The sequence below is a fragment of the Bufo bufo genome, chromosome 2 (genome assembly GCF_905171765.1).
Source record: "Bufo bufo chromosome 2, aBufBuf1.1, whole genome shotgun sequence".
Taxonomy (NCBI): Eukaryota; Metazoa; Chordata; class Amphibia; order Anura; family Bufonidae; genus Bufo; species Bufo bufo.
Genome location: NC_053390.1, coordinates 24,121,392 through 24,145,231, shown reverse-complemented (window position 1 = coordinate 24,145,231; position 23,840 = coordinate 24,121,392). Strand labels below are relative to the sequence as shown.

At 46.4% G+C, this 23,840-nt stretch overlaps 3 protein-coding genes across 3 annotated transcripts in view; 2 read left to right on the top strand and 1 right to left on the bottom strand.

Moving 5' to 3' along the window:
* Window positions 1-12,985, top strand: part of LOC120991133 (gastrula zinc finger protein XlCGF26.1-like) — a 50,215-nt gene extending 37,230 nt beyond the window's left edge. Inside the window, exon 3 of the mRNA XM_040420034.1 lies at window positions 12,693-12,985. The gene's annotated coding sequence lies outside the window, so the exon portion shown is untranslated. The remainder of the gene's footprint in view (window positions 1-12,692) is intronic.
* The window catches only part of LOC120991124 (zinc finger protein 585A-like), a 2,129,672-nt gene that overhangs the window by 1,210,049 nt on the left and 895,783 nt on the right, over window positions 1-23,840 (top strand). The window lies entirely within an intron of this gene.
* Window positions 1-23,840, bottom strand: part of LOC120991886 (oocyte zinc finger protein XlCOF6.1-like) — a 400,346-nt gene that overhangs the window by 9,342 nt on the left and 367,164 nt on the right. The window lies entirely within an intron of this gene.

Genomic DNA, 23,840 nt, shown 5'->3' with positions numbered 1-23,840 from the left:
GCGGACATTGCCCATCGGCTCCATGTATTATCTACACTGTATACGATGCGGAACACGGATTTTACAGGACGTCTCTGATAGAGCAGTGTAGTCTACTATACCGGCCCAACGGAGGCCAGAAGGACACGCTCCCATCATGTGACTGGAGCTCTACGGATATGACCGACATATAAAGAACACGGAGCCTCTAATGTAATGTGAGAGGAAACTGTGGAACTCCTCCATTACATGTCACTGCACACACGTGTATACACTGCACATGACGGGTCTTACCTTGTGATATAAGAGGCTGGTGCTCCTCCATTACATGTCACTGCACACACGTGTATACACTGCACATGACGGCTCTTACCTTGTGATATAAGAGGCTGGTGCTCCTCCATTACATGTCACTGCACACACGTGTATACACTGCACATGACGGGTCTCACCTTGTGATATAAGAGGCTGGTGCTCCTCCATTACATGTCACTGCGCACACGTGTATACACTGCACATGACGGGTTTTACCTTGTGATATAAGAGGCTGGTGCTCCTCCATTACATATCACTGCACACACGTGTATACACTGCACATGACGGCTCTTACCTTGTGATATAAGAGGCTGGTGCTCCTCCATTACATGTCACTGCACACACGTGTATACACTGCACATGACGGCTCTTACCTTGTGATATAAGAGGCTGGTGCTCCTCCATTACATGTCACTGCACACACGTGTATACACTGCACATGACGGCTCTTACCTTGTGATATAAGAGGCTGGTGCTCCTCCATTACATGTCACTGCACACACGTGTACACACTGCACATGACGGCTCTTACCTTGTGATATAAGAGGCTGGTGCTCCTCCATTACATGTCACTGCACACACATGTATACACTGCACATGACGGCTCTTACCTTGTGATATAAGAGGCTGGTGCTCCTCCATCATGGCCTCCTTGTACAGATCCTTGTGTCCTTCTATATACTCCCACTCCTCCATGGAGAAATAGACAGTGACATCCTGACACCTTATAGGAACCTGACAACACAATGACACCGTCATCACCCAGACCCCTCCAGTGCTGTTACTGGAGAATTTCCCAGCATTCCCAGCAGTGTCACCTCTCCAGTCAGCAGCTCCATCATCTTGTGGGTGAGCTCTAGGATCTTCTGCTCATGTATCAGGAGGTGAGGGGGAGGCTCTGTGATGGGGTGAGGGGTCCTGCTCCGCCCTCCTGACTCCTGGAGATGGATGATGGGAGTCACACAGTCCCCCGATGTCTTCTTCACTATTGTGTACTCCTGTGGATGGAGAGAGACACTTAGGGAATAAACCCTTCAGGGGCCATGTGCTCTCCTCCGGCCCTCTCCTCCTGGTACAACGTGCCTACTTACCTTCTCATGGCTCCTACAACATGACTATTGGTCACTGGTCACATGACACATCACTCACCATACTGGGGGCTGATCTTCAGGTTCTCCATCACTTGGAAGGTCTGGAGGCCGTTCTCCAGGACCCTGGACTCTTCCTATCACTTCCTATGATGGATTCTCCTTCCCGATGTCTGACTTGTTACAGAATACAATAAAGAGGAGAGAAATCTAGAAAAGTTTACCTCTCCGCTCAGCAGGGAGATGATCTCCAAGGTGAGGTCTAATATTCTTCTGCTGATCTCCTTCCTGTCCATCCTTGGTGGTCATTCAGGAGAAGAGGAGAGAACTGGAGGAGCTGGAGGCTTCTAGTACTGCAGGCGCCTTTATGAGAAGAGGAGAGGAAATCATCCAGGGGACAAGACCAGATGTCACCACCAGGATCTGATGTGTATCTGCAGTACAAGAGCTGAAGGACCTATGAAGATGTCACTGTCATGTGACCATTGGAGGGGTGGAGCTTGGCAGGGTGAGGTACTGATCACATGACAGTGACATCACCCCAGGTCCTTCACCACCCCCTCTCTCCACTGCTGAGCCCCGCCCCCTGCACTGATCACATGACGGTGACGTCACCCCAGGTCCTTCAGCTCTGGCAGTGCAGCAGATACTGGGCAGGTCCTGGTCGGTAGTCAGGGCTCTTGTTCTCTCTGGTATCAGCCATTCCTCCAGCCTGCAGGTAAGATGAGCTGTGAGGAGACAGTGTGGTGGAGAGCTCAGACATGTCACCTCTGGAGATTCTCCTCCATTACACACAAGGAATCCTTCTCCGCTCCTCAGCTTAGTATGATGGGGGGAGGAGTAGTGGGGATAGTGGGGGTTGTCATCATTCGCTGGCCCCTGACTGTCCTGGTGAGGGGCCCCTGCATCCAGGAGGATAATGAATGGAGCGGGGCCCGGCCTGAGCTCAGCTCTCTCCAGTCTCTTCTCTAGGAGTTCTGGACACAGCTGAGCACAGCCCAGAGGTGGGACCTGCATCTATCAGACATTTATCTCCTGTGGTGCCACCAGAAATCTCCATGTTGAGGCCCCTGGAATCCATGTGGTGGGGGCTCTGAGAAGCGGGGCCCCTCCAGGCTCAGGAAGTGCGGTTCTGGAGGTGACATCTGGTCTTGTCCCCTGGATGATTTCCTCTCCTCTTCTCATAAAGGCGCCTGCAGTACTAGAAGCCTCCAGCTCCTCCAGTTCTCTCCTCTTCTCCTGAATGAGCCACCGAGGATGGACAGGAAGGAGATCAGCAGAAGAATATTAGACCTCACCTTGGAGATCATCTCCCTGCTGAGCGGAGAGGTAAACTTTTCTAGATTTCTCTCCTCTTTATTGTATTCTGTAACAAGTCAGACATCGGGAAGGAGAATCCATCATAGGAAGTGATAGGAAGAGTCCAGGGTCCTGGAGAACGGCCTCCAGACCTTCCAAGTGATGGAGAACCTGAAGATCAGCCCCCAGTATGGTGAGTGATGTATCATGTGACCAGTGACCAATAGTCATGTTGTAGGAGCCATGAGAAGGTAAGTAGGCACGTTGTACCCAGGAGGAAAGGGCCGGAGGAGAGCACATGGCCCCTGAAGGGTTTATTCCCTAAGTGTCTCTCTCCATCCACAGGAGTACACAATAGTGAAGAAGACATCGGGGGACTGTGTGACTCCCATCATCCATCTCCAGGAGTCAGGAGGGCAGAGCAGGACCCCTCACCCCATCACAGAGACTCCCCCTTACCCCCTGATTCATGAGCAGAAGATCCTAGAGCTCACCCACAAGATGATGGAGCTGCTGACTGGAGAGGTGACACTGCTGGGAATGCTGGGAAATTCTCCAGTAACAGCACTGGAGGGGTCTGGGTGATGACGGTGTCATTGTGTTGTCAGGTTCCTATAAGGTGTCAGGATGTCACTGTCTATTTCTCCATGGAGGAGTGGGAGTATATAGAAGGACACAAGGATCTGTACAAGGAGGCCATGATGGAGGAGCACCAGCCTCTTATATCACAAGGTAAGAGCCGTCATGTGCAGTGTATACACGTGTGTGCAGTGACATGTAATGGAGGAGCACCAGCCTCTTATATCACAAGGTAAGAGCCGTCATGTGCAGTGTGTACACGTGTGTGCAGTGACATGTAATGGAGGAGCACCAGCATCTTATATCACAAGGTAAGAGCCGTCATGTGCAGTGTATACACGTGTGTGCAGTGACATGTAATGGAGGAGCACCAGCCTCTTATATCACAAGGTAAGAGCCGTCATGTGCAGTGTATACACGTGTGTGCAGTGACATGTAATGGAGGAGCACCAGCCTCTTATATCACAAGGTAAGAGCCGTCATGTGCAGTGTATACACGTGTGTGCAGTGACATGTAATGGAGGAGCACCAGCCTCTTATATCACAAGGTAAGAGCCATCTTGTGCAGTGTATACACGTGTGTGCAGTGACATGTAATGGAGGAGCACCAGCCTCTTATATCACAAGGTAAGAGCCGTCATGTGCAGTGTATACACGTGTGTGCAGTGACATGTAATGGAGGAGCACCAGCCTCTTATATCACAAGGTAAGAGCCGTCATGTGCAGTGTATACACGTGTGTGCAGTGACATGTAATGGAGGAGCACCAGCCTCTTATATCACAAGGTAAGAGCCGTCATGTGCAGTGTATACACGTGTGTGCAGTGACATGTAATGGAGGAGCACCAGCCTCTTATATCACAAGGTAAGAGCCGTCATGTGCAGTGTATACACGTGTGTGCAGTGACATGTAATGGAGGAGCTCCAGCCTCTTATATCACAAGGTAAGAGCCGTCATGTGCAGTGTATACACGTGTGTGCAGTGACATGTAATGGAGGAGCACCAGCCTCTTATATCACAAGGTAAGACCCGTCATGTGCAGTGTATACACGTGTGTGCAGTGACATGTAATGGAGGCGCTCCACAATTTCTTCTCACATTACATTCGAGGCTACGTGTTCTTCATATCCATAGAGTTCCAGTCACATGTTAGGAGCGTGTCCTTCTGGCCTCCGTCGGGCCGGTATATTAGACTACACTGCTCTATCAGAGGCGTCCTGTAAAATCCGTGTTCCGCAGCGTATACATTGTAGACCATACATGGAGCTTATGGGCAATGTCCGCCCCTGTGTGACTGTATAGAGCCTGACGTCGGAGCTTCTGTCAGAGGGAGATCTCAGGAACCCCTCCGCACATATGTTCTGCTGGAGGCTCAGACGTGGTGTGAGTCCATCATAGTGACTTTCCAGTCTTTCTCCTGCCCTTCATGTCTGGGATCCTCTAGTCACTCCACAAGCAGAGAAGATACAACCTGCTACATGTGACTGGAGGAGGAGGTCAAATCCCCCCCTTATTACAAGCTACATTCAGAAGAGCGGGACAGTGACAGAAATGTCTACAGAGAAGCAGCTTTAAACCATGAAGAGTCCAGGTGTGACCAGACAGCTCTCAGAAGGGATGGCTTGTTCTCACTGGGGCATATATATTACATAAAGTAATGGGACGTCCTAAAAGAGGTCCCTGGAGGATTAGATCTACCCGCCGGTCCTCAGCTACACCTGTTACTTGTAAGGGACAGGAATCTGGTAGGAAAACTGCACCACCAATGTGACGTCCCTGTCCTAGGAAGAGGCCTCAGCGCTCACCGGAGTGCCACAGTCTCTTCACACAGCTGATCGGTGGGGGTGCCGGGCTTTGGACTCTCACCCATCTAATATTGATGAGCTACCCTGAGGATAGGCTATCAGTTCCAAAATCTTGGACAACCCATTTAACGGAGACAAAAAGGAGAGAAAAGAAGAAAAGAGAATAAAACATGTCATCTAATTCCAGTAATGATTGTAGAAATCCCAAAATGGGCAGTAAAGATCGGAACATCGCCCCAAAAAGAGGGAAAGTATTCAACCCCCATGCTGAGGAGGAAAGCAGAGGAAATGACACATGAAATAACACCGCACCGAGGAGAGACACCGGGTCACCGGCCATATCCTGAGCTCCGGCTGCTTAGAAGGAGAAATAAAGATAATAGAAAATGGGAGCAAAACGTCAGCAAATCTTATACCCGCTATAGAGAGAAACAACAGGGAGGACTGCGGGGCCCTGGTCGGCACCAACAGAGGAAATGAAGCAGAGCTGTGCCCGGCACAGAGGACATGTGACCCCATATAATATAAACCAAACTGTGACATAATAGCAATGAAGTATTAATAATCCATAAAGATCCACAGTCACCGGCCAATCAGGGGAGATCAAATACGTCTCTTTGCCAGCGTAGAGGGTGCTAAGTCCTGAAAGAACTGCAGCTGCGAGCCTTCATATTCCAGGCAGTCAGCTTACCTACTTGCTTTCAATAGGGCCGCTGTGTCCACAAAACTGAGGAGGCCGCAGATAACATCCCTCGGAGGATCCGATGCCTTTGGCTTGGGACGAAGAGTGCGGTGTATGCGTGCAATGATGATAATTGCTACTCTTTCTGGGTTTAAAAGATTCGCAAACTTCTGATGCGAATATTTCTGGAAGACCGCGGATACGACTATTACGTCTGCGGCTTCGATTTTCCTGATCTTCAATTCGCAGGAGGGCATCGTTGATAAGTTCTCTATGCGAGCAAAGTGTCGAGCAGGTTTCCTCACCGAAGCAAATAATCGAGTCCTGCGAATTTTCCAGCGCAGCGACTCTCTGGCCGATGGATCGAAGATCGGTCTTTATTTAGGTCAAGTCTTGCTTCAGAGGTGCCAGGGCGGAATCCAAGATTTCACGAAGGATCGCTTTGGAAAGAGTCGCTCCCCGCTTGCGATTTTTATATTCGGAAGCATCCGAAATACTTCCCGCTTCCGAAAATTCATCTGCGTCGGAATGAAGAGAAGGAGCCGGCGCCATCTTAGGTGTCTCTGCAGCGATGCCCTTGGAAGATTTCCTCAGGAATTGCTCCATATCAGGCTGCTTGGAGCGGCTCACAGGTGGGTCAGCAGGTTCCCTGGGGCGATCTCTCCCCACTTTGCCCATTTTGAGCGTCTTAAAGGTGCTATAAAATGGGGTTTGTGCCAGCTAGGATGAGGAGCTCAGAAACCAGCAGCCATGCAGCTCAGCGGCCAAGCTCCGCCCCCCTGAAGGGAAGTCCTTGTTGATAAGTGATGTTATTGTCCAGCAAAATATCCATCAGGGAGCGTAAGAATTTACTTTATTAATGAGTAATGATAGAGATCCAGAAATAATTGAGCTTTAGTTCCCTGGAATTTAATCCTGCATAAGGAAGGTGATTTGCTTCTGATATTTTCTTCTGCAATATCTTCAGGTTGAGAGGTTCTTCCCTGAGGGGCCACAGCCCTGGATCTCGGACTATTCTGACTGGTGGATCAGGTGGTAAATCGAGGATTTGACTGAATGAAGCCTGAAGGGCATCGTGGGTATTTCCAGAGTCAGTTGGTTCAGGGAGAACTCTAACCCCTAAGTTATAGCGATGGCCTCTGTTATCTGTGTCCTCTTGGGGTCTTCTGATACCACAGCCTCAGTTTGTTCTAATAGAAATCAAATATATTTTGGTCGTCCTCTAGTTCAGTACGGCCTGTGATAGCTTTCAGATCCTCCCTGACCTCAGTGATTTCAGATCTGCAAATATTTCTGACCTCTGAGATAAGGGACTGAAAATCCCATTTGGTTGGAAGAGATTTCGAATGTTGTACCCAAGATGTATGATCCGGGTCTCCAGGGATCCCTTCACTAGAATTATGGGGGATGGAAATGATCAAGATTTCTGCTGACTATCAAATAAAGTGGTATATGGAGTGCTCCCGATGGAGAAGGCAGAGCTTGAGGACCATCAGGAGTGATGTGCTGATCACCCACCTTGTCCTGGGCAGCAAAGACCAGCCTGTCTCTGGGTGCCTGTTGGCGGCTATAGGGCTGCTGTTCTAATGGTAAAGGAGGGACGATCTGGCTGGAAGCCGAAGACAGCAGCGGTAAGGAGTCCATGTGTCCCAGAGGGAGCTGCTGTTGAGGAGCATCTAAGGGGTCTCTTGTAGGGGAAGCATCAGTCAGAATAAACAAGGAGGATTCTGGGGACTTACTCTAAAGAGGCTGTGGGAGTTGCAGCACCAACAGGGAGATCCGAAACAGGTGCCGTCTTGCCAACATGGAGCTCTGAATTAAAGAGTGCAGGAGATGGGTAACGGTTCAGAGTAATAAGTGAAGTGGGGGTTTGAGAGGCAGTAATGGCATTAGGCTGGTGCTTCTTTTGCCCATCATAGTTGGGTTTAAGGATGATGGCTGGAGGAGAGGAGACTGGGAGTAGTTGTTTTACTTCTTCTATGTACTTTGACTAGCTGATTAACTTGGGTACATGTACTTTGGGTTCTTGCTCTAGAGAATTACCTGATAAGCAGGGTGTCATTGAGCTACGATGATACCCTGACACCTTCCTGGTTGGTAGGATGCTGCAGGGCCCTGACACTTAAAACTGTATCCTCATTCTTTAAACATGGCCAAATGTAAAGTTTGCTCTCAGAGACCATTGGTTTCTTTGGTATTGTGGCCCACTAGGGGCTGGGACTTTGGCACAGATGTGAGGAGCAGAATATTGTTTTTTTCCCCCTGATAACTAAACCTAGAAGTGAAGGAGCTGAGAGAAGAGTCTGATCTATAGACAGATCTACAGGAGGCCATGTATTCAGTCACTGTGTGCTTGTGTCTCCACAGATGGATCCAGGAGGAGAAATCCACCAGAGAGATGTCCCCGTCCTCTGTATTCCCAGGACTGTCCAGAGGAGAAGGTCCCAGAGAATCCTCAGGTAGACGGAGCTGAGCCCTGTACACATCTATATAGGGGGGTCCTGCAGTCATAGAGGGGTCATAGATTGTGAGGGTCTCTTATGTGGATCTGTTAGATTTCCCACCTGTCTGCTGTATTGTACTGAATTGTTACAGATGACAAATCAGGGGGAAGATCTGACTGATATTAAAGTGGATGATGAAGAAGAGCGGATGATGGGCGATCCCCCGTGTAGGAGTGAGGTGGAGGAGGACATTCCAGGAGATGTCACCACAGGTATGGAATCATGAATGGAGAAAGTGACTTCAGATTCTGTCCTTGGTGCCTTCAGGGCAGGAGGAGAATCTGATCACCGGCTGCTGCTCTTTGATTGGAGATGTCCCCGTCACATCATGAAGTGTTCCCCTTATCCAGCTGACGGTGATCTCTTATCAGATTCTTCTCTGATCCCGGCTGTTCCTGCAGGACATGATGGTCAGTCACATCCACACACCCACTGGGGATTATGTGGATGCAGCTTTTATGTCTGTGCTGTCATGATGAACTACATGTACGGCATTGTGCAGGAATTACATGCCGCCAGTGACTTACATGTGCAGATACCAGAGGCACAGTCTAATAGGCTGCCGGTCAGTGGACTACTGCCAGGCTATAATGCTGTGGAAAACTATGTAATCCAGAGCATTATACAAGGGATCAGAGGATCACAGCTTCTAGTCTCTCGGAGGGCGAAAAAATAAATGTAAGATTCTGTTTAATGAGCTAAAATTGTGAGAACGAAAACACAAAAAGAAGTATTAGGTCATCAAAGGGGTGTTCCAGTTGTGCACAGGGGGTATTAGATCAGTGGGTGTCGTACTGCTGGAACTCCCAGGATCAGGAGAACAGGGCCTCCTTACCCCTCCCCCCCCCCCCCCCCCAAATAACCCGGGTGGCAGGTCGAGCATGTGCATGCAGTCAATAGCAGGACACGACAGTGAACTGTGCCCTTGCATACGTCGCGGGCTGCTATTGGCTGCACCACCCCGCTGGTTCTTTTCCATCCATCACTAGAGTCCCCAAAACACTGCTCCATATCCCTGGGGATCTGCATTTGATCCAAGCCCCCTAGAACATAAGAAACTTCTGTCTTAAGTGCTACATCCAAAAGAAATGGAGACTGTCTGCCTCCAGTGCTTTACATTTTGGGCATCACGACTATTCCTGGAGGAATTTTTCAAGTTTCTAGCTGTTTGCTTGACTTCATAACCCATGTCTCTTTGGTAAGGAAATATTCTATGCTGTCCTCATGGAGGTCCTGTCCTTAAGATGTCCGCTGATGGAGGGTCATGTGATCAGACACATCACTTGGCCTCCTCCATTTAGCTGCACAACTCTCCACAGTAGATGTCAGGTGCCAGGTATTTGAATAGAGGAGACTCAGTGATGTGTATTGGAATGGAGGAGGCTGAGGGATGTGTCTGATCATAAATGACTCCCATTATCTTTTTAAATATAGACTGTAGTCATGATTCATGATGGGATTGTCTTTAAAAATATTAAAATATGTCACTAGATTTCATAATGCACACAGGATGTAATATTAAACTGATTTCTTACACCTGATGAGGCCGGTGTACTTACTTTTAAATTCCATGTCATAATATTATTAAAATGATATAAAACTGAGCATCAGCTCATTAGCAATGACTCCAGCTACAAAGCTGAACTCCACCAGCTCCTTTCAGTGTACCTCCTCCCCTGCTGATATCTCATCTGTGCTCATACGGACAGGTTGCAGTAAATAAAGCTGCAGATGGAATAGAAAGATCGGCACTTCCTCACTACAGAGCTAAGGAGACTGCAGCTTGTACTAAGCATGTGTGAGATTTCAGCAGCAAGGGTGGAAGTACCCTAAAAAGGGCTTGTGAATTAAAAGGGTTTTCCGAGATTATAATACTGATGACCTATCCTCATGATAGATCATCAGTATCTGATCGGTGGGGTTCAACACCCGGGACCCACGCTGATCAGCTGTTTGAGGAGGGCCTTCTCACAGCTTACCAAGCCCAGAGCTGTACATAGTATAATGGCTGTGCTTGGTATCGCAGCTCAGCACCATTTACTTCTATGGGGCTGAGCTACCCCTAGGCCACGTGACCGATGAACATGTCGTCACTGGCCTAGGAAAAGCAGCAAATTGGTGGGGGTTCCTGGCGTCGGACCCCCATCGATCAGATACTAATGACCTATCCAGAGCATAGCTCATCATTATTAAAACCGCTTTAAAGGGGTATTCCCATCTTAATGATCACTGTTAAATCTGTTAATGATTTAACAGTGATAATTTTTCTAAATATATTTAATTAATTCCCACCCCTTAGAAGAAAATAAACATATACTTACCTGACTGTTGTCTTCCGTCTCTCCTGGTTACGGCCACCGCTCTTCTCAGGAATCGCGGTGGCCGCGCTTGCGCAGACGACTTCTCTTCTCCTGGCCGGCAGGCGCGCAGTCCCGAAAGCTCACGCCGCGCATGCGCTATGGTGATTTCTTCCTGGCCAGTATAGTATACTTGCCAGGAAGAAGTCACCAGGGCGCATGCGCGGCCTCGGCGTGCGCGTTCAGTCCAGCGTGCGGCCCGGCTGGGAGAAGACTTCAATCAAGATGCAGCCCACCCCCTGCTGAGTGCCGAAACCAGGAAGTGGACAGCGCGCCGGGAGCAGGTAAGTATGAAACGGCGTGTTGAGAATACCCCTTTAAGCTCTAGGTGGTGATTGTGACATGGAGCCTTCTAGTGAGTACAACAACATCATCAGGTCTAGGATGTTTTTCATAATAAATGTAGCTTTTGATGAGGAATGTGGTGATGGATCCTTTTTAGTGAACTTCTACTATTAATGTGATGGTCAATTGGTGTTAACATGCAAAATGTGTTAAAATTGGCAGAATGCAGGGTTGGTTGCCAGACATGGTGAGGCTTTTGAAATTTTTGTGTTTCATCAAGTCATGATGTAATGTATGTAATTAGTTCTAACTGGGTGTAGACCAGAATCCTGGACTTTGTCAAAAAGTTATAGAAAGCTTTATAAGGCTGGAATCACACGTGCAGTTTTTCCTCTCATTCTTGCTAGATCCAGGTCCAACTTATTTTTTTAGGTTTGTCTACTCTTTTAAGGAAAACCCCACAAATATCATTTTTTATCTTAACAGAAAATCCCAGCAAGATTTCTATGGGGAATTTCATGGTATCACCGGATTATAAAGCAGAAGATGAAGATATCAGGCAGCATCCTTCAGGAGAAAGCTTGAATGTGCTTCTAGGACTTCATAGTACAGATCTCTCGTATAATGCCCCTAATCATGAGGAACCTTCTCCTAGCCAGTCACAAATTGTTACTATAAGTACAGGTCAGAAAGGGCTTCAGCGTGGGAAACTGTTGTGTAAAAGCTCAGGTCTTTCTACAGACAGAAGAATTAACACAGGAGAGAAACCATATTCATGTCCAGAATGTGGGAAATGTTTTAAACAGAAATCACAACTCAATACACATGAAAGAATTCACACTGGAGCAAAACCATATTCATGTTCAGAATGTGGGAATTGTTTTATACGGAAATCACAACTTATTATCCATGAGAAAATTCACACAGGAGAGAAGCCATATTCATGTTCAGAATGTGGGAAATGTTTTATACGGAAATCACAACTTATTAGCCATGAGAGAATTCATATAGGAGCAAAACCATATTCATGTTCAGAATGTGGGAAATGTTTTATACGGAAATCACAACTTATTATCCATGAGAAAATTCACACAGGAGAGAAGCCATATTCATGTTCAGAATGTGGAAAATGTTTTATATTGAAATCAGAATGTATTCGCCATGAAAGAATTCACACAGGATCAAAACCATATTCATGTTCAGAATGTGGGATGTGTTTCACAGAAAAATCAAATCTTGTTACACATAAGAAAATTCACACAGGAGAGAAGCCATATTCATGTTCAGAATGTGGGAAATGTTTTGTACGAAAATCACAACTTATTAGCCATGAAAGAATTCACACAGGATCAAAACCATATTCATGTTCAGAATGTGGGATGTGTTTCACAGAAAAATCAAATCTTGTTACACATAAGAAAATTCACACAGGAGAGAAGCCATTTTCATGTTCAGAATGTGGAAAATGTTTTATACGGAAATCACAACTTATTAGCCATGAGAGAATTCACACAGGAGAGAAGCCATATTCATGTTCAGAATGTGAGAAATGTTTTATATTGAAATCAGAATGTATTCGCCATGAGAGAATTCACACAGGAACAAAACCATATTCATGTTCAGAATGTGGGAAATGTTTTATACGGAAATCACAACTTATTAGCCATGAGAGAATTCACACAGGAGAGAAGCCATATTCATGTTCAGAATGTGGGAAATGTTTTACACAGAAATCAACTCTTCTCAAGCATCATAGAAGTCACATGTAAGCGAAACCATTTTCAAATGTTAATTATAAGGTAAATTTTTTTGGTTGGAGTTAACCTGGCTCTCCCAGATGACTGAATTCTATTTTTCTCTGAGGTCAACTGAGACCGAGATCCATGGAGGAAAAGTATTGTGGATATAAGGAAGAAAATAAGAGCCTTGTTTACTTCTAGAGCAGTGAAGATGAACTGTCCCCATGAACCTTGCTTCTTATCACTATATTCACACCTCCACCCACACTACAGGAGAATCCAGAGTGACATGGGGAGAAGTAACGACACTCCATGTAATAGTTTTATAATGTATGTGGACATATTAATATTTAATCTTCATTCATTGATACAGATAAAATAAACTCTTCTATTTGCTCCACGACAGCGTCACCATCGTCAGTGACAGACATTGTTTTCTTGGCTCGTATTATACTTTTTCCTAGCGCTGTGACATTCATTGCTACTACAGACTAAGGCCTCATGCACACGACCGTTTTTTTTTTACGGTCCGCAAAAACAGGGTCCGTTGGTCCGTGATCGTTTTTTCGTCCGTGGGTCTTCCTTGATTTTTGGAGGATCCACGGACATGAAAAAACTGTCGTTTTGGTGTCCGCCTGGCCGTGCGGAGCCAAACGGATCCGTCCTGAATTACAATGCAAGTCAATGGGGACGGATCCGTTTGACGTTGACACAATATGGTGCAATTTCAAACGGATCCGTCCCCCATTGACTTTCAATGTAAAGTCAGGAGTTAATATACCATAGGATCGGAGTTTTCTCCAATCCGATGGTATATTTTAACTTGAAGCGTCCCCATCACCATGGGAACGCCTCTATGTTAGACTATACTGTCGGATATGAGGTTACATCGTAAAACTCATATCTGACAGTATATTCTAACACAGAGGCGTTCCCATAGTGATGGGGACGCTTCTAGTTAGAATATACTACAAACTGTGTACATGACTGCCCCCTGCTGCCTGGCAGCCCCCGATCTCTTACAGGGGGCTGTGATCAGCACAATTAACCCTTCAGGTGCCGCACAGGAAACACGGATGCGGCTGCAAAACGGTGCATTTTCCGATTTTTCCACGGACCCATTGAAAGTCAATGGGTCCGCGAAAAGAAAACGGCACAACGGCCACGGATGCACACAACGGTCGTGCGCATGAGGCCTAACCCTCCTGTGCGGAGACATGATGATGACTATATCTGCCACGGACATACCAAGACATACAGACGTCCCCGCAACAGTGAGTGGCAGGAGATCTATTAGACTGGCAACACGTGGTTTGATTTGACATGTTTACCTTGTGGATCAATAGTCGTCTGTGTTGTTTCTGGTACTGGCCACATCCTTAACTTCCAGGTGTTGCTATTGTGGTCATTCAACTTTCCCTAGTTATAGTTGTTTCTCCCACAATGCTGTGCGGTTTAAAGCTTCAGTTGGACCTGTGGATAGCTGGTGTTTGGATCTTGGCTGAGTTCCTGGTGCTGCCATAGCTTCTTGAAAGTTAAGTGTTACCTTTCCCTTATGTATTTTATTTTGACTTTTCTGTGTGTTGCATTTCCTTGTTTTGTATTAAGCCACAGGGAGACTCCCATTCATCCTTCCTTTTGGAGGAACAGCTTGTCTCATTCCCTTTCGTCCTAACCAGCAGCACAAGTGGGGTATTTGCCCCTGTGAAGCTGGTCAGGACAGGCGGAATTTTTAATGAACAAAAATTTCTGCCTAAGTATCCTAATTAGTAATTAACTAATTAAGCCCCTACCCCATATAACCCGGTCCCTAACTGGACGGGGTTGCTTTTTTATTGTCCTGTGGACTCCAGGACAGGCTAGACTCCTTACTGGAGTCTCCCATTGTTATTTGTAGCGTTATAATATGGTTAAATTATAATGTTTTAATTCTGCCTTCTTATTTCCTAGGTATCCTGAGTGTGTCCTGCCCTCTCCTGCCTCGGTGGGAGCGTGCCTCCGGTGGATTACTTCGGGGCCCATCTACGTTTCCAGTCACATCGCATGCCTCTTACCTCGTGTGGCGCATAAGCAGTCGCTTCCGCGCTCCTCCAGCGTCTCGCGAGAACCGGAAGTGTGTCATTGACGTCACTTCCGGTCCCCGGCTCCGTCCTCTAGCGCTGTGTTCAGCGCTTCCTCTGTTAAAAGTTGTCTTAGGTCCGTGCCCTCAGTTTGGCTGGGGTACCCAACGGGGGGAAATAGAGAAGTTATATTATTTTTATTAAAGTTGTGGTTTTAACTTCGGGAATCCACCCCCAGGGTGGGGGAGTGACTATAAACTCCTCCCCCTTGTGCTATTTAAGGCACCTGTGTGAGGCAGGTCAGTGTTGCTCTCAGTTTTCTGAGCTCAACTGACATCTGCTGTTTGGCTACTCCTGCGCTCAGAAAGTTCCTTGAAGTCACCTTGCTTTCTTTCTAAAATGGCATCGCCACCTCATGGTAAGGTACTGCTCTCCTTTTTTGTACCATTTTGGGTCCAAATTCTTATCCTGTTGTCTGTTTCTTAGGCAAATCTACTCAGAAGCAGAAACATCTCGCCTGCTCCAGCTGCAGCACCCCATTGCCGGATTCGTACGAATTCCACCGATGCCCAGGCTGCCGACCCAGACCAACGGACCCAGAACCAACGGTGGTGGACATGTTTTCATGGATGAAGCAGTTCATGGATACGTCCATTGCCGAGATTAAGGGAGCAGTCTCTAACAAGAGGCCCAGACAGGCTTCTCCTGGTCCTGTACCCATGTCTGAAGACGTCGTCTCCATTGAGGATAATTCTTCCTCTGAGGAAGAGCGTTCGGCCTTCCTCTTTCCGGCCGAAAAAACTCAAAGACTGTTACGCTCCATCAGTTCGAGGGACCATGCTGTTGAGCAGGGGGAAGCTCCACAGTCCACCTCTAGGGGGCCAAGGGCCTTTAAAGTGGACGAGTCTTTAAAGAAATGAATGGCAACCGAGTGGAAACACCCGGAGAAGGGTCCAGTATTAACAAAGAGATTTAAACTAATGTTCCCTCTACAGGATGCGGATTCTTTAGTCTGGGTTCCACCTCCAAAGGTGGATATGGCCATATCAAAGCTCTCCAAAAGAACTCTAGTCGCCTCAGACGACGGCAGCAACCTAAAGGACCCCCTAGACTACTCGGCTGCCTCTGCCTCGGTTGCTATAGCGTGCTCTGAAGTATCGGAGTTTATCCGTGCGCGCACTCTCAGAATCCAATCAGACTTGGATTCCGGGGTTGCCCGAGACGACATCCTGGACCAATTTAAGACTCTCTTACTGGGGATTGATTTCTTATCAGATTCCTCCCAACAACAATTAAAATTAGCGGCCAAATTTATGGCGCTTTCCTCAGCCAGCAGGCGCCCACTCTGGTTAAAACCATGGGCGGAGGACAGCACGTCCAAGTTTAACCTTTGCTCCCTTCCCTATTAACCGGGTAGATTGTTCGGTTCTGAATTAGATTCTCTCATGGAGAACTTAGCGGACAAGAAAGGTAAATCCCTCCCCCAGCAGTCGTTTCAGGGTCAAGGAAGAGGTAGAGGAGGAGGAAGATTTCATGGGGGAGATAGAACCCAGAGGCGTTCTGAAGGTAGTAAGAGAGGTAGGGGTCGCGGTCTTGGAAACCGCAGGGCTGATCTATGACTCTCTACAGCCCGTCAATTCCCCTTCCCAACCCCCCGGTGTCCCAGAGGAAGGACCAGTTTTCAGTCCCCCAGTCGGTGGACGTTTGAGTTTATTCAAAAGTTTTTGGATGCAAAAAATTCCAGACCCTTGGGTGCTACAATTGATAGCATCAGGGTACAAAATAGATTTAATTTCCCTTCCTCGGGACAAGTTCGTCCTAACAAGGACTTTAGCAAACAATTAATCCTGGAAGACTCGGTTCTCCAGTATATACAGAAAGGAGCATTAGAGGAGGTTCCTCCTCGCGAATGGCGGCAGGGGGTTTATTCCCCCATCTTTCTGGTACCAAAACCATCAGGAGACTGGCGGATGATCATTGATTTACGTTGCTTAAATCGTTTCATCAGGAAGAAGTGTTTCCGGATGGGAACCATTCGCTCTGTATTAAACATCCTGAACCCAGGAGATATGATGGTAACTATAGACCTGAAGGATGCTTACCTTCATGTTCCCATCTGCCCAGCACACAGGAAATATCTCAGAGTTGCTGTGGCCTTGCAAGGGGTAGTGAAGCACTACCAGTTTGCTGTATTGCCCTTCAGCATATCCTCAGCTCCGCACACCTTCACAAAGGTAGTGGCTCCTGTGGTTGCCCATTTAAGACTTCTTGGGCTAGAGGTCGTACCGTACTTGGACGATTGGCTTTTAAAAGCTGCAAACGCAGACATCCTGCAGAGTCAGCTTCAACAAGCTCTCCAGATTCTCCAGGGTCTGGGTTGGTTGATAAATTGGGACAAGTCGCACTTAGTCCCGTCAACCATGAGAACGTTCTTGGGGTTTGTGATCGATTCACAACTGATGACCCTGTACCTGTCCCCACAGAGGAGGGACAGAGTAATAAAAGCCGCACAGTCTCTTATACCGCCCAGACGAGTCTCCATAAGGGTTCTTATGAGGATGTTAGGTCACATGTCAGCATCTGCAGAGGCAGTTCCTTGGGCCTTATGGCACTTACGCCCTCTTCAGGAGGAGGTCTTAGCAGCTTGGAGTCGCAAGCCCAAAGACCTAGACAGAATGCACTCCCTGTCGGTAGAAGTCCGTTCTTCGCTCAAGTGGTGGAAGAACCTAAAAGATGGGAGGTCTCTGGTCCAACCTCGTTGGGTAACATTGACCACGGACGCTTCACTGCTGGGCTGGGGGGCCCATCTGGAGGTTAACCCAGTACGAGGTACTTGGAATCCCCAGGAGAAAATCCTCTCTTCCAACTGGAGAGAGCTGAGAGCGGTCAAACTAGCCCTCCTTCATTTTGCTCCTCTCATCCGCAGTCAGGCGGTGAGAGTCCGGACAGACAACACAACTGTGGTCGCTTACCTGAACAGACAGGGAGGGACGAAATCCCAAACCCTCCTGAGGGAGGTGGGTTCTATTCTCTCTTGGGCAGAGATCAACCTATCCCACCTAATGGCAGTCCATATCAAAGGGGATCTCAATGTGGTGGCAGATCGCCTGAGTCGGGGCCTGCCGGATCCAGGAGAATGGTCCCTGAACAAGAGTATCTTCTCCATCATAGTCCAGCGGTGGGGTACCCCGGAAACCGACCTGATGGCTACCCGATTGAACGCCAAGGTGAGCAAGTTCTGTTCCCTTTACAGGGAGGACAACCCGGTAGCGATAGACGCTCTGTCCATAACTTGGAGGTTCAGGCTGGCATATATCTTCCCTCCAATTTCCATGATACCGAGGGTATTGATGAAGATCAAGCAAGACCAGACCTCGGTGATTGCCATCATGCCATTCTGGCCAAAGAGGTCTTGGTTCACCCAGCTCATGCAGATGAGTCAGGGCAATTATTGGAGACTTCCCCTAATACAGGACCTTGTGTATCAGGACACAGGTCCCTGTCTAGATCTGAGGAGGCTCAATCTGACAGCCTGGATATTGACAGGTCCCTTCTAGAAGCTAGAGGGTTATCTGTGGAGGTCCTGAGAACAATTTCTCACTCCAGAGCGGAATCTACAAGCAAGAAGTATTCTAGAATCTACAGAATATTCCTGCAATGGTGTAATGACAGAGAGGTAGTTGCCTCAGACCCTCCTCTCTCTGCTATTTTACAATTTCTCCAGGATGGTCTAGACAAGGGTCTAAGCCCATCTACACTCAGAGCTCACGTCTCTGCCTTATCGGCATGCCTTAGCAGACCGATTTCTCAGGACCCCCTAATCAAGAGGTTCCTGAAGGGAGCCAAGAGGCTTAAACCCAGAATCCTGAGACCAATCCCACAGTGGGACTTAACAGTGGTTCTAAAAGGGTTATGTGTTCCCCCTTTTGAGCCTTTGAATGAGGTAGACTTGAAGTTCTTATCTCTAAAGATCACCTTCTTACTGGCTATCACATCAGCTAAGAGAGTTGGGGAACTTCAGGCTCTGGGGGCTTCCGAGCCCTATTTAAAATTCCTTCAGGACAAGGTCCTGTTAAGGTTTTTGCCAACCTTTTTGCCAAAGGTTCCTACTTTTTCCAATATCAATCAGACGATATGTCTGCCCACTTTTTCACCGGCTGCGGCTTCTCCCGAGGAAGAAAGGCTCCGTACATTGGACATCTCAAGAGGTCTGAGGGTGTATTTGGACAGAACAAGCGATTTTAGAAGATCGGAAAACCTCCTTCTGACCTATTCAGGGAAGAACAGGGGTCTGAAGGCCTCCAAACCCACTCTGAGCAGGTGGATTAAAGAAGCAATCCGTCTGGCCTTTCTGTCCCAAGATTTGACGCCTCCTTCCTTTGTCTCCGCCCATTCTACCAGGGCTGTATCCACCTCTTATGCTGAAAAGAAACTGATCCCCTTAGATCAGATTTGTGCAGCCGCTTCTTGGAGTTCTCTGAACACCTTCATCTCACATTATCGTCTAGAGGCTAGACAGGCGGAGGGAATGGCCTTTGGACAATCTGTTTTAAGTGCCGCCCTCTCCTAAGAGGGGAGTAGGGAGCCCTCCCAATTTGGGTGAGGTTTCTTGCTAATTCCCCACTTGTGCTGCTGGTTAGGACGAAAGGGAAGTGTCAATTTTGACGTAAATTTGTTTTCCCTTAGTCCTAACAGCAGCACACAAATTTCCCTCCCCTTGTGTGATTTATTATCATTTACTTGTTATAAAGCAACCCCGTCCAGTTAGGGGCCGGGTTATATGGGGTAGGGGCTTAATTAGTTATTTACTAATTAGGATACTTAGGCAGAAATTTTTGTTCATTAAAAATTCCGCCTGTCCTGACCAGCTTCACAGGGGCAAATACCCCACTTGTGCTGCTGTTAGGACTAAGGGAAAACAAATTTACGTCAAAATTGACGCTTCCTATCTTTAGTACTAAGGTCCTTTAGGGTTAGATATGACTTTAGGTATTTCTGTGTATGAGCTCGCCTACCTTTGGGGTCTGGTCATACTGGTAGTCAGTCAGAGCTTTGGTTAGGGTTTTCACTAGGAGGTGTCCATCTTATATCCCTAGTTTTCAGGCCATATTTCCTTTCCCTTCTATGTTCGGTGTGGGTTTCCCTCCCACATTAGAGCGTGACAATATCACTGATTTATTTGACCGGGTGATCTGTGATTAACCCCTTATGTACATTCCTGCAGTTTAATGGTACACCTATCTAGATACTGGAGCTTAGTAATATATCGGTGGTGGGAATCGCTTGTGATGTCACATCTGTTAACCCCTTTCCCGACCAGAGCCGTACTAGCACGGCACTGACCGGTTCTTTATAGATGGCGTCTGCTTCTACAGCAGACACCCGCAGCTCATGTCCGCGACTGGCGATAATGACAGTTGCTGACATTTAACACTTCAGATGGTCAAACCTGACTGCAGAATCTCAGTGTGTGCAAACTCAGAAGTGTGCGCTTCCGCGTATGCTCCGCCTCCCTCGTGTGGCGATCGGAGGCACCCATGTCATAGAGAATGACAGGAGACTGCTACACAGTGTTTCCTGTAGAGCGGTTGTCTATGGCAGGGCTCCATAGGAAACTGGTAAATTTCTCATAGACTCCACTGCTAATGCATTGGAGTCTATATGAATAGCAATATAATGATTGCTTGTTATATTTCCCCTATGGGAACTATAAAAAAAAAAGTGAAAAAATAAAGTTTTTAAAAAGAAAAAAAAAATTAAAAAGTATACAAATTCCAATTACCTATCTTTCCCCCCCAAAAAATATCAAATTGAAAAAAAATGCAACTCAAGGGTATCGCCACGTGTGAAAATACCTATACTATAAAAATATAAATATATTTTCCCCAAACGGAAAACGTCAAAATGGCCGATTCGCATTTTTGGTTGCTTCATTTCCCACAAAAAAATTTAATAAAAAGTGGTCCACACACACAATGAAAAAAAAATTTGCCCTCACACAGCTCCACACACATAACTTCAAAAAAGTTATAGGGGGTCAGAATACGGCGACGAAAAAATAAAAACCTTGGAAAAATCTGTTTTATTGTTTTATCAGTATCAAAACACAAGAAAAAACAGATTTGTACGGACCTGTAGAATAAAAGTAACTGCTCAGTTTTATTGGTCATTGATTGTAGTAAATAAAAAACCCCTAAAACTGTGGCAGAATTGCTTTTGTTTTTTTGGAATTTTTTTCTGCTTCCCACTTCATCATATATAATATTACATGGTGGTCTTGGAATGTACAAGTTGTCACGCAAAAAACAAGTTCTCATACGGCTATGTGAATAGGAAAATAAAAAAGTTATGGTTCTCGGAAGGCAGGGAGCCAATAACAAATGCAAAAACAAAAAATCTCTGGTGTAGAAAGGGTTAATTAACCCCTGAATAATGCCACAGTGAGGTCAGTGACCAAGTGATGCTCTTATACGTGTTTCATATGTATCCTCCCTCCTTTATTAGGCTACTTTCACACTTGCGGCAGAGTGATCTGGCAAGCAGTTCCGTCGCCGAAACTGCCTGATCCGGCAAAACGTATGCAAACTGATGGCATTTGTAAGACTGATCAGGATCCTGATGAGTCTTAAAAATGCCTGATCAGTCAGAAAAAAGCTTTGAAATGCCGGATCAGTCTTTTCGGTGTCATCCGGCAAAACGGATCCGGCATTTATTTTTTTCACCTTTTTTCAATGGTGATGGATCCGGCACTAATACATTCCGGCAAGTCTTCAGTTTTTTTGTCCGGAGAGAAAACCAAAGCATTCTGCGGTTTTATCGTTTGCCTGATCAGTCAAAATGACTGAATGTAAGACATCCCCTGATGCATCCTGAACGGATTGCTCTCCATTCACAATGCATGGGGATATACAGTACCTGATCAGTTCTTTTCCGGCATTGAGCCCTTTTGACGAAACTCAGTGCCGGAAAAGAAAAACGCTAAAACGTGTGAAAGTACCCTTACCTGCAGAGCATGAATGGAGACGTGTGGATAAATTATTAGTATTTTTTATATAATTTATTTATTTTAGTTACAGAATTCTGGGCGGATTCACATCTCTTTCAGTTACAGCATTCCGTACAAATGCAGTTAAAGCGGAAAATAACGGAATTGCTATAACGGAAAGCCAAATGGAACATTTTATTAGGACGGATTAAAACAGAATGTCTATATTTAGCTATTCCGTCGTGTTCCATTATTTTGGACAGAAACAAAAGTCCTGGCTGCAGGTTTTTTCTTTTTTTCTGTCCAAAATAATGGAAACCAAACGCAATACTGCTTTCTGTTTTTTTTCTCTATTTAACTTAACCTCTTCCGGACACAGGGCGTACAGGTACGCCCTTATGTCCTGGTACTTAAGGACACAGGGCGTACCTGTACGCCCTGTGTATTTTCGATCACCGCCGCGATCGGAACCCGGTGCCTACTCAAATCATTGAGCAGGCACCTGGGGCAAATGCGCCCCCCCCCTGTAGGCGATCGCAGCAAACCGCAGGTCAATTCAGACCTGCGGTTTGCTGCGCTTTCCGGGTTATTCGGGTCACTGAGGCCCTGTGGCCCATCCTAGTATGAGCAGCTCTGGGGCTTGTACTAGTTTTCCATCCCACCAGTTAAATCCACCGGAGCCGCCTGCCGATGAACTTGTCTGGTGTACCCTAGAGCGATTTGAGCCCGTGATTCCTGAGTTTGTAGGCCAATCAGGAATCCAGATTTCCACAGTGGGCTTCACTGAATATTACTTTTTTAGTCTTTTTTTCAGTGAACAACTGGTAAATCTAATGGTGGAGCAGACGAATCTGTACGCCCAACAGTTCGTTGCTCAACACCCGGGCTCCTTTTTGGCTAGGCCCGGTGGCTGGACGCCGGTCAGTGCAGCCGAGATGAGGACATTTTGGAGCCTCGTGCTGCACATGGGCCTAGTCAAGAAACCTAGTTTCAGCAATGTGTATTTTACGAATATTAGCAATATTGCTATAACTTTGTTTTTAGAATATTCGAAAACAATAATATATTGGAATATCGAGAATATTCGTAAAAGACACATATAGACTGCAATTTAGCTAATATAGTATTTTTTTAAATAGGGTAAATTTTTCAGAAGAGACCCAAAAAATTTGACTATAATAAAAAAGATTTTAGCACTATATTACTAAAATTGCAGTCTATATGTGTATTTACGAATATTCGCTATATTGCTATAACTTGTATTTTTAGAATATTCGTCAGATTCTAAAATAATAATATATAGCAATATAGCGAATATTCGTAAAATACACAGACCATTAGCAAACCAATAGGAAAGTTGCACTATACAGTAGAGAAATAAAGAAAATCGCAATACGCGAATAATTAAATCGCATATTAATCGCGTTCAATAGAAGATGACGAATATTCGATTTTGACTAATATAATACGAATACTCAATCGAATATTCGTGAAATATTGCGAAATCAAATATGGCACCTCCCGCTCATCACTAGTAGTCTTGACCTTGCATTCCAAGAGCAGCTCGGCACCATAGGAGTGTTTCAGTATTGTTTTTCAGGATCACAGGTTGGTTACCCTTGATGCGAGCACGACAAATCTTTTCTTTCTCATTGGCAAACTTCTGTTGTGCACTTAATACATGGATGGTCTGTTATATCACCTTTTTGGACGCTGGTGAAGTGGTAGGCATGAACTTTTATAAAGCTTTAAGCATTTCAGTATAACAGTTCCCTGACTTGCATGACAATGATACCTTGTTGGGGTAGTGTGGTTCCTCCCACTTGAAGAGTTGGCTACCAGTACCAATGCACTGGCACAGGTTTGCGGTTGCTGGCTATAATGTTCAGCCAGGATTCTGGTGGCTGTGTCAGCTGGTCATGGTCCCTGTATTTCTCAAATGCAGTCTGTTGGATAGTTGTGACTTGAGACCCGGTGTCCAATAAGGCAACAAAGGTAACCCCATTGATTCGAAGAACCACTTCTGGATGGGGGTCCTACATATCTGGGCATCCAGCTGGGATCTTCTGGACCTACTGCTCTACCTCCCGAGGGGCAGTCCTTGACCTCGGGAGTCGATCTTTTAACTGCCAGCAGATCCTTTCGTTATGGCCTGGCTTGTGA